Source organism: Pleurodeles waltl, chromosome 1_2, assembly GCF_031143425.1.
Source record: "Pleurodeles waltl isolate 20211129_DDA chromosome 1_2, aPleWal1.hap1.20221129, whole genome shotgun sequence".
Lineage (NCBI taxonomy): Eukaryota > Metazoa > Chordata > Amphibia > Caudata > Salamandridae > Pleurodeles > Pleurodeles waltl.
The window spans coordinates 1,103,853,083-1,103,867,514 of record NC_090437.1 but is presented as its reverse complement, the minus strand read 5'-3'; positions in this window follow the sequence as shown (position 1 = coordinate 1,103,867,514).

The window sequence follows — 14,432 nt, the reverse complement described above, 5'->3', positions numbered from 1 at the left end:
ATGGCATATGAAGGAAAGGGTTAGCTATTACCTACAATGGTTGGTTTGTGTCTGCAAGGTAATCCAGTAAAGTCTGTATGATACAATCATACACAACATATGACAACACACCTCTCATTGACACTCATATGTCTGACCAAGAGGAAGTGACCTACTAGGACCAAAACCCTAAAATGTCTAGGTCTCCCCCATGCCAATCCTGTTTGGGATGAGCATGAACGTCTAGCAATGTCCACTCATGTCACAGACTCATCCAAAATTGTATGGGTGAAGAAGGAGACATAAATGTTGCATGTGGCATTTTACATAACCCTAGCTGAGATAACTCCACACATGAACAAGATGCACTCATGGTGAAAGTGACAAAGGTTGTGGGATGCAGATGTGAGTGCATGCCTATGTACACCAAAGGATGTGGAAGAACATCTGAGCGACTCCCTCAGACACTTGGAGATACAACATGGGGAAGTCACTCTGACACTACAGAAGTGCTGTGGCTGGTGTACTGTCATGTTTGTGTGGAACTCATGTAATCTAGCAAAGCCTGGAAATGGGAGGATACTATCACTTACCCAGTAGAAGAAGATGCGTTCATCTACAAAGTACACAAGTCTCACATAGCATCCTGTCCATGTATGAAGAGACAATGTTGCAGTAGAAGATGTGTACAAAGGGTAAGCAGCTTAAAGAAGACCAGCAATGGAGGACCAAATCAATTCCAAACAAGATATGCCATTGATGTTGGAGACGGAACACATATAGACCAATTCTGACTGTACAACACAACAATGTTACCATGTGATCACCAGACATATATTCACAGAGGATGTCTAGGTCAGTGCCTAACCCATTCATGTTTGCAACAACAACAACATCAATTTAGTTACGCATTGCATACTATTGTGACAGAAGGCAGTGACAGTTGACATGATCTGTCCCCTGGGTCAGAAAACATAATCATATTACACTAGATATAAATGCCCTAACCAAGCTTCACATGGAAAATACAAACAATGAATAGCCATTTGTGTCAAACCATGCGAAATGATCAGATATGTCCAACATGAACAAGCAGCCAGTCCCCTGTACAAGCTAGGGCAAGCCTGATATCAAGTACCCGAAAGGAAACAAAACATGCTGTGCCATGGTATCACATTTGTGCAGGTGTCTGTCTGCAAGGGAGTGTGCAAAGTGCTTCTGGAGAGCAATCATGATGAAGGGAGATCCCCTCCCTACACCCCCTAACTCCCCTGCTAAGTCTACATTGACTATTGACACATCAGGGACCTGCTGCTTGTGCACAGTGGATGGAGCTGAGTGGAACACCGTCAACCTGCATCAATACATGCAACCATGGGTCTTTGTGAGCACACAAAGTGCCACAGGAGCAATGATGACTAGGGTGCCATTGTTGCTGATAACAACCCTGCAATACAATTGTATGCCATTGTATGTAACAGTGAAAACAAACATGTTTTGCTCAATTGTATTTACCAAGTGTGTGCCTTTCACACATATGTCTGAATGCTTACCACACATGTACCACTTCAATGGTTCAGGCCTGGTATGTGTATTGGAGTATGTACAAAAGTCACCATTTGTTATGCCATTAATTGTGTTTAACCAGTGACTTTGTGTTTCACCACTGTGCATATTAGTTGTTCAATGTTTATCAGGAGCACATTACATTCTGTATTCAGTTTAGCTGCCTATTGGCTTTAACGTGGCATTAGACATTACATTTGGCATTTAGGTTAGCTGCCTATTGGCTTTAACATGGCATTAGACATTACATTCTGTATTCAGTTTAGCTGCCTATTGGCTTTAACGTGGCATTAGACATTACATTCTATATTCAGTTTAGATGTCTATTGGCTTTAACATGGCATTAGACAAGACATTTGGTATTTAGGTTAGCTGCCTATTGGCTTTAACGTGGAGTTAGACATTGCAGTTGAGACATTTCAGATGAGCTGTGTTTTTCCACATGGTAGACTAAGCTGTGTTTTTCAAATTGAATTCACATGAACCCTAACGTGATAAGAGAGCGTATATTTAGTGTTTTCCTTTCTACTCAGCCTTGGGAAGAGGAGAGGCTTAGGAGATCTGGCCAATCTCCAAGGACTTGTTTATTTCCCAACTCTGAGAGGAAGGGGCCAGGCTTTTTAACGGTGTCCCTGGGCAACAGCAAGGGGACATTTTCCAGGACTTCAGTCAGGAGCGGACGTCAGCTGCCTGGCCTCCCGTTTGGGTGGAAAATCTCTTTCTCGCAGTTGAACAGGAGTCATCAACTCGCAGGAATGAGAAGGATGACGAGCAGTGATAGGCCCCACGGTGATGAAATTTTGACTTTTATTATTTGCTTTGAAGTTATGCTATAATATGGTCACATGTATTTGCTGTGCACATTGCAATTGAAAAGTACTTTTATATATTTTGCTTTCATTTTTGCGACTACTTTTAAATGTGTGCTTCCAACCTACTAATCTCGTCTTTCAGGAACCTCGTGGAGAAATAATAATAATAAATGTCTTCTTTAAACTAGAAGTGCATTCCAGAGAAGTTTTGTCAGCTCGGTCATAAGATAAGGAAAGCAAAACATTTTGGTGTTAGTCGACAGTCTGGGAGTCGAATTGGAGCTTGGAAGTGCAATATTTGAAAGTTTAATTGTTTTTGTTGTTTAGAGAATTAAAAAGCACGGCAGACCATGTTTGAAAATGCATGTGAAATTAAACTGCCTTATGGTGCTGTGAGAAACATGTTTTCTTGTTTATCAGGACTTTGTGGGTCTTGGGATGAGTGCTTGGATAAAGCAAAAGTGTTTTCATATTTAGAAAATGTGCTTTTTGAAATAAATGATGTCCCTTTTGTTCTTGACAGAAGGGTTTGGATACTTTTGTCTGCTTACAGAAAAATGCATGCAAGATGCAGGCAGTAAGAACATGAAAATAAGAATTTACGTGAGCAAATTAGCCTGAACAAATTATTGCAAGATAATGCTGAAATCTATAAAACTATTGTAGTAGAATCTGGCTTTTCCCATTCCAGTAATGAGGAGGTTAAAAAAGGTGGGGGCCAGTGTGAGCCTCTTGAGAAGAGCGTAGATCTCTGTGTGCAGAGCAGCCCACTGATGTTGGCAGGAGTTCAAATGCATTCCTTAAAAGATTACACTGAGCACAAAGTTGAGAATGTTATTTTCAGACCGCTTTTGCAAAGTACGATGTGTAAAATTAATTCAGAGAAGGCAGCAGTACTGTCGCAAAATGTGCAGTTTCTGGGAATTCAGTGGAATTCAGAAAATAGACAGATGTTGTCACAGGTAAAACAAAAGATTTTAGAGTTTCTTACTATTTGCACTAAGCAAGAGACACCGAGTTTCACAAGCTTGTTTGATTTTTGGAAACAGTATAGCCCTCATCTGAGTAAAATCTTAACTCTTTGGTACAAAGTAACTAGGAAAAAATATGAGTTTGAAGGGAGTGAGAAGCAGCTGCGTGCTTTTAATTTGGCAAATGAAATAATTCAACACACTTTAGATTTGTGCGCAGTGCAAGAGGGAAACACTGATTTACATGTAAATCAGAATCAGGGGAAGACAAGGGTGCCCCTGGAACTTTGGATTAGAAAACTATCTGACTTTGTGGAGCGCTGTACTCCTTTGAAAAACAGCTTTTGACTTGTTTTTGGGCTCCAGTGAATACTGAGCAAATGACATCAAATGATAATAATAATTCTGAAACCTGAAATATCAATCATGCAGTGGGTGGTGAGTTCACCTAAATCTCACAGTTTAGGGCAGGCACAAGAGGCTAGTATCATACACTGGATCTGGTACATACAAAACAGGACTCGAGTCACTGCAGCCCTCCATGAACAGGTGTCACAAGCCCCTGTACAGGATGAGGAGAGGGTGCAGGGGGTACCACAGGTAAAAGAGTCACCAGTGAAATTGAGTGCACCATTTGAATGTGTATCCCCTCAGGACAAAAGCGTGTTTGTTCTGACTAATGATTTATTGAAATGCATGAGTACTAAAAGACAATGGAAAGCAGTGTCATACAATCCAGTTACTGAAAAGTTGTTGTCTACCACAGGAGAAGGAAAAAGTAACCAACTGCAGAGTTGTACAATGTGTGTCAGACTTTAAAGCAAGAGCTGCTTGAGACGTGTCATTTTTACAGTGATCTTAGTTCACTGCCAATGGTTTAGCCGTTTGGTTTTCCACATGGCTTGTACATAACTGGTTCAATTCCCTTGCAGATGTTAAAGCCAAAATTTCAGAGACAGAAGTGTCAACCCAGAATTCTGACTTGGTGGGGATGGCTAAGTGGGTGCACCAGAAATGTGGACATCTGGGAGAAAAAGCCACTTACAGGTGGGCAGAGATTAGAGAGATGTACATTCCCCTAGATTTGATAAAAACTGCGATTTTGCAATGTCCTATTTGTCAGCACACACAACAGAGATCTGTCCCACAAACAGTCAAAAATCAGTTGGGGAGAGGAAAGTTACCAGGACAGATATGGCAAATTGATTAGATCAGGTTTTAGGGGGAGTGATTGCTGCAGATTACCAAGGAGAAATCAAACTTATGCTGAGAACTAGAAGAGAATCTCATTTATTCATACAGATTGGAGACAGTGTTGCCCAACTTATCACAAGTGCAGTGAATGGAGGTTTGGTAAAGAAGGAATCTGCCCCAGTCCTTTAGACAGTGCAAGGAAAGGGAAGCTGTGGTGCAGCAGATAAAAACCTTAGTGCTAAGGTGTGGGTTGAATCCCCAAATGGCCCTCCAGAACCTGCAGAAATCATAACAAAGGGCCCCAATAACATCCTGCTGATTATAAAACAAAGAAAGGAAGAAGAAGGGCACATTTCAGATGACAAATGTTATTTGCAAGAAAAGTCATACTTTTTTCTTTTGCAGATCCAACCACGACTCACCACTGACCATGAGTGTGCTGTGTGGTCTCCCTTCGGGTGTTTGCGTGTGGGGTTAGGGGAGGGACCACCCATCCAACCTGAACCTGATTGATTAAAGTACAAACCCCATGGATCCATTTTGCACAACTGGCGCCTTCAGTTCAAGTTCTACATGGGATCAATATAAAGTTTGTCAACTTGTTTGATTACATTCTTCCACTGGAACTAAGCAACATCGCCAGTTAACTGTCTGTGTTTTTTCGTGTGGAACCCTGACTTTCACTTACATTCCAGCAAACCTTTCAGGTGGACCATGTACCTTTCCATGAGTAGAACTCATGCTACATCAACTTGCTGTTTTAGAGACACTATTATCCCAATCAGAGTATATAAACTTCAGTCTTTTCATTGTAGATGTATCTGATTTGAAAGGTTATGAGATCAGTATGTTAATCCACTTCCATTGCTTTACAGTGATTGCTTTTATCATTCAAATCTGATTTGCTTATAATGTTTTGTTTTTGTTTGAAATAAGAGAAAGTCATTGGTCATAGGGTGGAGATGTTATGCCATTAATTGTGTTTGACCAATGACTTTGTGTTTCACCATTGCGCATATTAGTTGTTCAATGTTCATCAGGAGCACATTACATTCTGTATTCAGTTTAGCTGCCTATTGGCTTTAACGTGGCTTTAGACATTACATTTGGTATTTAGGTTAGCTGCCTATTGGCCTTAACATGGCATTAGACATTACATTCTGTATTCAGTTTAGCTGCCTATTGGCTTTAACGTGGCATTAGACATTACGGGCCAGATGTAGCAAATTTTTGCCAGTCGCAAATGGCCCGAATCGCAATTTGCGACCCCACAAAATCGTAAATGGGATGTGTGAGAAAACAGGGCTGATTGCAGAGGCCCCATAACTTTTTGCCCCCATTTTCCTCTTTTTGCTGGTGTTTTCCTGACTTTGATGGTGCCCTGGGTACTGCTAACCAGTCCCAGGGCCTGTGCTCTGTGTAAAATGGATATGCAAATTAGGCTAATTATAATTGGCTAAGTTAACCTACCTATAAGTCCCTAGTATATGGTAGGGCATGTAGGTTTAGGGACCACAGCATAGGTGGTGCACACCTAGGTGCACTGCTGAGGTGCCCAGTGTCATTTTAAAAGCAAGCCTGCCTTGCTGGCTGCTTTTAAATTAAAGTTATATGCAAATTCGACTTTGGAATTAAAGGTACTTCCAAAGTCTTAAACTACCTTATTTTTACATATAAGTCACCCCTAAGGTGTGCCCTATGTGCCCCTAGGGCTGGGTGCCATGTAACTATAAGCAGGGACTTTCTAAAAATAGATTTATAAGCCCTGGTGAGGTAAAAACAGGCAAATTTGTTTTTCCCTCATTGAAGTAAATGGCCTTCATAGGCTAGAATGGGCAGACTTTATTTCAAATTTTAAAGTCTCCTTAAATGTTGCATACCAAGAATTTGGTATCAAATTAATTGTTGTAATAAATCCTACAACTTCCAGTTGTTGGATTTAATATAACTAGTTCAGGTAAAAAGTTTAGACTTTACCTAAAAAGTTGCCAATTTCAGCTCTGCATTGTTTTTGCTGCTGTGCTCTGATTGGCCAGCCTGCAGCAGCTTCTGCCAGGCTGCCTTGATGAGGTGTGAAGTGGCCAGGCTTCACACAAAGGAATGTGCTTGGGGGAGAGAATCTCCCCTCAGCAGATGGTGAGGCAGGAAGGGGGAGGGCTGCCAAACTGGTCTTCAAAGGCAGAGAAGGACATTTGGAGCACCCAGCAACACCCCCACATCCTGCAACCCCAGACAATTAGGTGCCCCCTTGATTAGATTAGGAGAGGGCAGGAGAGGGGTGTGTTTATGATTTTTAGCCACACCAGTGGGTGGGCTCAGCCAGATGTAACCTCCAAAAATCAGATTCATCCATGTTGGATTTTTAGAGACTGTTGCCTTCTGGGATGGATTTTTGCCACACTTCTCAGGAAGTGGTCATCACAGGGGGACGACCCTGTCCCTGATTGGAGAACCAGGGCCCCCCTGCTTTTCACCCAGGAGCAAGGATAAAACTGGAAGACCTGCACCCACGCCTCAGATCCCTACCAGATTTCAACAAGAAAAGAACTTAAGGAGAAGAAGGACTGCCCTGCTGGACCCCTGGCCTGCACCTGGAACCTGCACTCAGAATGACTGCACCAGCTGCACACTTGGGCTTCACCACAAGAAGGACTTTGCCTGGCTTCAACTGGTTCAAGGAGGGACTCCCTGTTTGCTACAGGTGAAAAATTGCTAACCAGAGTCCCCTGCACCAACTCCTGAAGAAAGCGACCAGCTGACCACTGTCCAGTGGCCAAAAAGGAGTTTGCGCCAGGTGCATTCTGGGAGTTGAAGTCTGCACCCCCCAAGGACCATCACAGAACTTCTGGACCCTTGGGGTGAGCTGTGGACTCCAAAAGAACCTTAAAAGAACATCTGGGTGAAGCCCCAGAAATTTGGAAAAGATTTGAGAATTTTTGGGAAAAAGCTCCAGAGAGGGACCGACCCGCCGCGGAAATTCTAGCCGGCTTGCCTCAACCGCGACCCGGCCTGACTTCGTGGTTCGTCCCGGTAAAGAAAAACATCCAAAAAAGAGACTAAGGCCCTCATTCTGACCTTGGCGGGCGGCGGAGGCCGCCCGCCAAAGTCCCACCGTCAGGTTACCGTTCCGCGGTCGAAAGACCGCGGCGGTAATTCTGACATTCCCGCTGGGCTGGCGGGCGGCCGCCTTCAGGCCGCCCGCCAGCCCAGCGGGAAAGAGGCTTCCACGATGAAGCCGGCTCGGAATCGAGCCGGCGGAGTGAAAGCTGTGCGACGGGTGCAGTTGCACCCGTCGCGTATTTCACTGTCTGCGCAGCAGACAGTGAAATACTTGTAGGGGCCCTCTAACGGGGGCCCCTGCAGTGCCCATGCCAGTGGCATGGGCACTGCAGGGGCCCCCAGGGGCCCCCGCGACCCCCCCTACCGCCATCCGGTTCCCGGCGGTCGGACCGCCGGGATCTGGATGGCGGTAGGGGGGGTCGGAATCCCCTCGGCGGCGCAGCTAGCTGCGCCGCCTTGGAGGATTCAATGGGGCGGCGGGACACTGGCGGGAGACCGCAAGTGTTGCCGGTCCGACCGCGGCTTTACCGCCGCGGTCGGAATCCCCATTGGAGCACCGCCGGCCTGTCGGCGGTGCTCCCGCGGTCCTCCGCCCTGGCGGTCTTTGACCGCCAGGGTCAGAATGACCGCCTAAGTCCGAACGTAAAAAGTTGACCGGGACCTCCCAGCCATCGTATCCGAGAAGGGCTCCATGGACGTCGGATCAAGATCCAGGTTTACCCCGGTCGAAGGATTTTCATCTAAAAAAAACGACTAAGTCCGAAGGTAAAAGTCTCCACCGAGGAAACCCACATCGCGTATCCGGACAAGGGCTCCAGGAGGTCGGATTCAACTGGCAGGTTCGTCCCGGTGAAGAAAAACTTCAATATAAAGACTAAGGGCCTGATTCTAACTTTGGAGGACGGTGTTAAACCGTCCCAAAAGTGGCGGATATACCACCTACCGTATTACGAGTTCCATAGGATATAATGGACTCGTAATACGGTAGGTGGTATATCCGCCACTTTTGGGACGGTTTAACACCGTCCTCCAAAGTTAGAATCAGGCCCTAAGTCAGAAGGTAATTTTTTAACCGAGGCCTCCCGCGACCTGTAGCCGAGCAGGGCTCCATCGCGGTCGGCCTGAAAGTTTGACTTTGCCCCGGTCGAGGTGCAACCAGATGACCCGATTGGCGCTTTTTGTTTCTAAGCGCTAGAAAAGTAATAATTCTTTAAAAATTCATATCTCCAGTTCCCCTGAACCGATTTTAATCGTTTTTGTGTCATTTTAAAGATAAAAATATAAACTATTTTTATAAATTGGTTTTGGATTTTTAAACTGTTTCCTGTGTTTTATTTAATTACTGTTTTGTGATATTTGAATGCTTTACACTTTGGCCCTCATTCTGACCTTGGCGGGCGGCGGAGACCGCCCGCCAAAGTCCCGCCGTCAGATTACCGTTCCGCGGTCGAAAGACCGCGGCGGTCATTCTGACTTTCCCGCTGGGCTGGCGGGCGGTCGCCTTCAGACCGCCAGCCAGCCCAGCGGGAAAGAGGCTTCCACGATGAAGCCGGCTCGGAATCGAGCCGGTGGAGTGGAAGCTGTGCGACGGGTGCAGTTGCACCCGTCGCGTATTTCACTGTCTGCGCAGCAGACAGTGAAATACATGTAGGGGCCCTCTTACGGGGGCCCCTGCAATGCCCATGCCAGTGGCATGGGCACTGCAGGGGCCCCCAGGGGCCCCGCGACCCCCCCTACCGCCATCCGGATCCCGGCGGTCCGACCGCCGGGATCTGGATGGCGGTAGGGGGGGTCGGAATCCCCGCGGCAGTGCAGCAAGCTGCGCCGCCGTGGAGGATTCAATGGGGCGGCGGTACACTGGCGGGAGCCCGCCAGTGGTGCCGGTCCGACCGCGGCTTTACCGCCGCGGTCGGAATCCCCATTGGAGCACCGCCGGCCTGTCGGCGGTGCTCCCGCGGTCCTCCGCCCTGGCGGTCAAAGACCGCCAGGGTCAGAATGACCACCTTTGTCTCCTAAGTTAAGCCTTGACGCTCGCTGCCAAGCTACCAAGGGTTGAGCTGGGATTAATTTACTGAGACCTAACTGTACCTATGTGGAGGTTAGTGGCTTGTTGCTAGGTGTAGGTACCTACCTGCCCTTACCAATAACCCATTTTCCAACATAATTGGAAGCAGCGACGGGATCCTGTTCTTGTGTTCAATATCACGTTACAGTTTTGAGTAAAACAAATTAAAAATCCTTTAAATTGTCCTAGTGCAAAAATAGTTTTTTTTTTTATTTGGATTAATTTCAATTATTGAATTTTTGTAATTTTTCTAAATTCTTGTTTCCAATTTTTGCAAAAAGTTTTTGTTGACACAAAACTAGGGAACCATGGAGCTTGATCTGGCTAGCCTACCCACACTGACAGTAGTCCAGCTTAGGGGGTTGTGTATTGAAAGAGGTTTGCCTGCAACCACTGATCTCAGGAAGCAAATCCTGATCACATCCCTGACAGCATGGGCTGAGGCCCAAGAGGTAGAGTCAGAAGAAGCTCCAGAGGAGGTAGAAAGAAGGGAGGATGCTAGCTCTAACCACTCAGGGGAGGGAAGGCATCTGAGCATAAGTGAGGATGAGGAAGAACGGTCCTCAGTAAATACAGTCACTAGGGGCAGACCCAAAGCTAGTGGTGGGAAGGGGGTCCTTTCAGGAGGAGAGAACCCATCCATCAGAGAAAGAGAGCTGGAGGCCCAGCTAGCATACATAGCTTTGGAAGCAGAGAAGCTGGCCCTAGAAAAGCAAAAGTGGGCATACAAAGAAAAAAGAGATGGAAGCAGCGATAAAGAAGCTGAGGTGTCCATGGGTGGGGGAGTTTGCCCCAGATTACCCAAGGGGGTAGTTCCTGCTTATGTAGAGGGGGATGACATAGATAAGTGGCTAGGGGCCTTTGAGAGGGCACTTCAAATGAGAAGGGTTAGGCCTCAATACTGGGGTTCCCTTTTGTGGGAGTTGGTCCCCAACTCAGGGAGGGATAGGCTTCTGACCTTAAGGGGGGAGGAGGCAGATTCATACCCTAGTATGAAGAGGTGCTTAGCCAAGAAGTTTGGTCTGACCCCAGAGCAATATAGAATGAAGTTCAGGGACACCCAGAAGGTCAGTACCCAGTCTTGGGTTGACTTTGTGGACATTTCACTAAAGGCACTAGAGGGCTGGATTATTGGTAACAAAGTAGATACTTATGAGGGGTTATACAATCTGATCATGAGAGAACACATCTTGACCAATTGTACCCAAGAAAGGTTACGCCAGCATCTAGTGGACTCTAAGCAGACCAACCCTAGAGAGCTAGGGGAGGCAGCTGATGAGTGGTTGAGAACCAGGGTGGTTGTCAAGTCCCAGGGGGGAGACTCCAAGAAGGGGGGGACAGGTCCCCAAAAACCTAAGGAGGGAGGTGGTAAGCCCACCACAGAGACTCCCTCTGTACCCCAGAACCCTAAGAAGGAGGAGAGTAAATCCCACTCCCACTCTGACAAGCAGAGACAGGGAGACCCAGGGTTAAAAAAACTCTTGGACAGTAGGGCTTGCTTTGACTGTCAGCAGACAGGTCACTTCAGAGGAGATGCAGCCTGTCCAAGGAAGGTGGTTAGCACTGGGCTGTCCAGTGTAGCCATAGAGGAGGATTCCTCAGATGATGAAGTCCTCCTAGCATTGTGCTGGGAGACAGGACCAGATGGTAAGCTGGTGATCCCTGAGGGTGGGAGTAGGCACTTCCACCACATTCAAGTGAATGGGATCCCTACCACTGGCCTGAGGGACACCTGTGCCAGTCACACTATAGTGAGTGACCGGTTAGTGACGCCAGACATGTATGTCCCAGGAAAGACAAAGAAAGTCAGGATAGCCACAGGGGAGGTCACCTCCAAACCTGTAGCCATAGTGCCCCTAGAGAGGGAGGGTATACTTGACTGGATTAGGGTGGTAGTCAGTGCTGACCTCCCCCTAGATTGTATCCTGGGCAATGACCTCCCAGAGGTGAGTCTGGTCCCAGATGGGGAGGTCGCCCAGGGCGCCCCCCCAACCCAAAGTCCTGGGGAGTCAGTCCCTACAGTTAGGAGACAGGGGTCACCAAGAAAAGGAAAGAAGAAAAGGAAGGGTAGGCCACTCTTAAAGAGAGTTCCAGGGAGCCAAAGGCCTTCTGCTCCAGTAGGGGGGGAGCCCAGAGTTGGCACTGGTGAGGCCTCACCTGACCCCAAGGAAGTCCTGAGTAGTCAGGCAGCTGTCCAGATGCAAGGTGTTGCCCCTGCACTGACAGCAGGGAGAGTGGTAGGAGGGTGTCTGCCACAGGAGGTGGTAGTCCCCCACTCTAGACAGCAAGAGGGGTGCCAGGACCCCAAAGATGCCCCTAAAGCAGCTCAGCCACCTGTCAGTGGAGAGCTTAGGGTGTGGTTCTGGGTACTGACAGCTGTCAGTAGCCTCTGCTGGGTGCTAGCCTTCCTGGCAGCACTGTACTTGGCCTGGGAGGCAGACCCCAGGGCCAATAGCAAATTAGGCCCCCTGACCCTATTGGTCATGGTGGGGTTGCTCAAGTGTTGGGTGACCTCTTTGGGTAAGCTAGGTGTTGCCCTAGCAAAGTTTGGAGTAGGGGAGGTGGGCACCTCACTACCCAAGTTGGCAGAGAGAAAGGAGGAACACCCCCCTAGATGGAAGTTTCAGTTTGAGTTGGGTCCTTTTACTGTTGGGATGGCTTCACTACCCATAGGGAGTGACCCTGACAGGAGGATATAAGGCAGAGTAGGCCCTGCAAAGGAACAGCCAGTTTTCTTCACTGTCTTCCTCGCCTAACAAGCCAGGAAGACTCTCCCAGGGTTGGGCTGAGTCTCCTGGGCGTGTGGGCTGGGGGGGGGGTTGTGTGAGAAAACAGGGCTGATTGCAGAGGCCCCATAACTTTTTGCCCCCATTTTCCTCTTTTTGCTGGTGTTTTCCTGACTTTGATGGTGCCCTGGGTACTGCTAACCAGTCCCAGGGCCTGTGCTCTGTGTAAAATGGATATGCAAATTAGGCTAAATTTAATTGGCTAAGTTAACCTACCTATAAGTCCCTAGTATATGGTAGGGCATGTAGGTTTAGGGACCACAGCATAGGTGGTGCACACCTAGGTGCACTGCTGAGGTGCCCAGTGTCATTTTAAAAGCAAGCCTGCCTTGCTGCCTTCTTTTAAATTAAAGTTATATGCAAATTCGACTTTGGAATTAAAGGTACTTCCAAAGTCTTAAACTACCTTATTTTTACATATAAGTCACCCCTAAGGTGTGCCCTATGTGCCCCTAGGGCTGGGTGCCATGTAACTATAAGCAGGGACTTTCTAAAAATCGATTTATAAGCCCTGGTGAGGTAAAAACAGCCAAATTCGTTTTTCCCTCATTGAAGTAAATGGCCTTCATAGGCTAGAATGGGCAGACTTTATTTTAAATTTTAAAGTCTCCTTAAATGTTGCATACCAAGAATTTGGTATCAAATTAATTGTTGTAATAAATCCTACAACTTCCAGTTGTTGGATTTAATATAACTAGTTCAGGTAAAAAGTTTAGACTTTACCTAAAAAGTTGCCAATTTCAGCTCTGGATTGTTTTTGCTGCTGTGCTCTGATTGGCCAGCCTGCAGCAGCTTCTGCCAGACTGCCTTGATGAGGTGTGAAGTGGCCAGGCTTCACACAAAGGAATGTGCTTGGGGGAGAAAATCTCCCCTCAGCAGATGGTGAGGCAGGAAGGGGGAGGGCTGCAAAACTGGTCTTCAAAGGCAGAGAAGGACATTTGGAGCACCCAGCAACACCCCCACATCCTGCAACCCCAGACAATTAGGTGCCCCCTTGATTAGATTAGGAGAGGGCAGGAGAGGGGTGTGTTTATGATTTTTAGCCACACCAGTGGGTGGGCTCAGCCAGATGTAACCTCCAAAAATCAGATTCATCCATGTTGGATTTTTAGAGACTGTTGCCTTCTGGGATGGATTTTTGCCACACTTCCCAGGAAGTGGTCATCACAGGGGGACGACCCTGTCCCTGATTGGAGAACCAGGGCCCCCCTGCTCTTCACCCAGGAGCAAGGATAAAACTGGCAGACCTGCACCCACGCCTCAGATCCCTACCAGATTTCAACAAGAAAAGAACTTAAGGAGAAGCAGGACTGCCCTGCTGGACCCCTGGCCTGCACCTGGAACCTGCACTCAGAAGGACTGCACCAGCTGCACACTTGGGCTTCACCACAAGAAGGACTTTGCCTGGCTTCAACTGGTTCAAGGAGGGACTCCCTGTTTGCTACAGGTGAAAAATTGCTAACCAGAGTCCCCTGCACCAACTCCTGAAGAAAGCGACCAGCTGACCACTGTCCAGTGGCCAAAAAGGAGTTTGCGCCAGGTGCATTCTGGGAGTTGAAGTCCGCACCCCCCAAGGACCATCCCAGAACTTCTGGACCCTTGGGGTGAGCTGTGGACCCAAAAAGAACCTTAAAAGAACATCTGGGTGAAGCCCCAGAAGTTTGGAAAAGATTTGAGAATTTTTTGAAAAAAGCTCCAGAGAGGGACCGACCCGCCGCGGAAATTCTAGCCAGCTTGCCTCAACCGCGACCCGGCCTGACTTCGTGGTTTGTTCCGGTAAAGAAAAACATCCAAAAAAGAGACTAAGGGCCTCATTATGACCCTGGCGGGCGGCGGAGGCCGCCCGCCAGGATCGCGCCCTCCAAATTACCGCGCCGCGGTCAAAAGACCGCGGCGGGTATTACGAGTTTTCCCCTGGGCTGGCGGGCGGTTCCAGTTAAACCGCCCGCCAGCCCAGGGGAAAACGACCTTCCCACGAGGATGCCGGCTCGTAATCGAG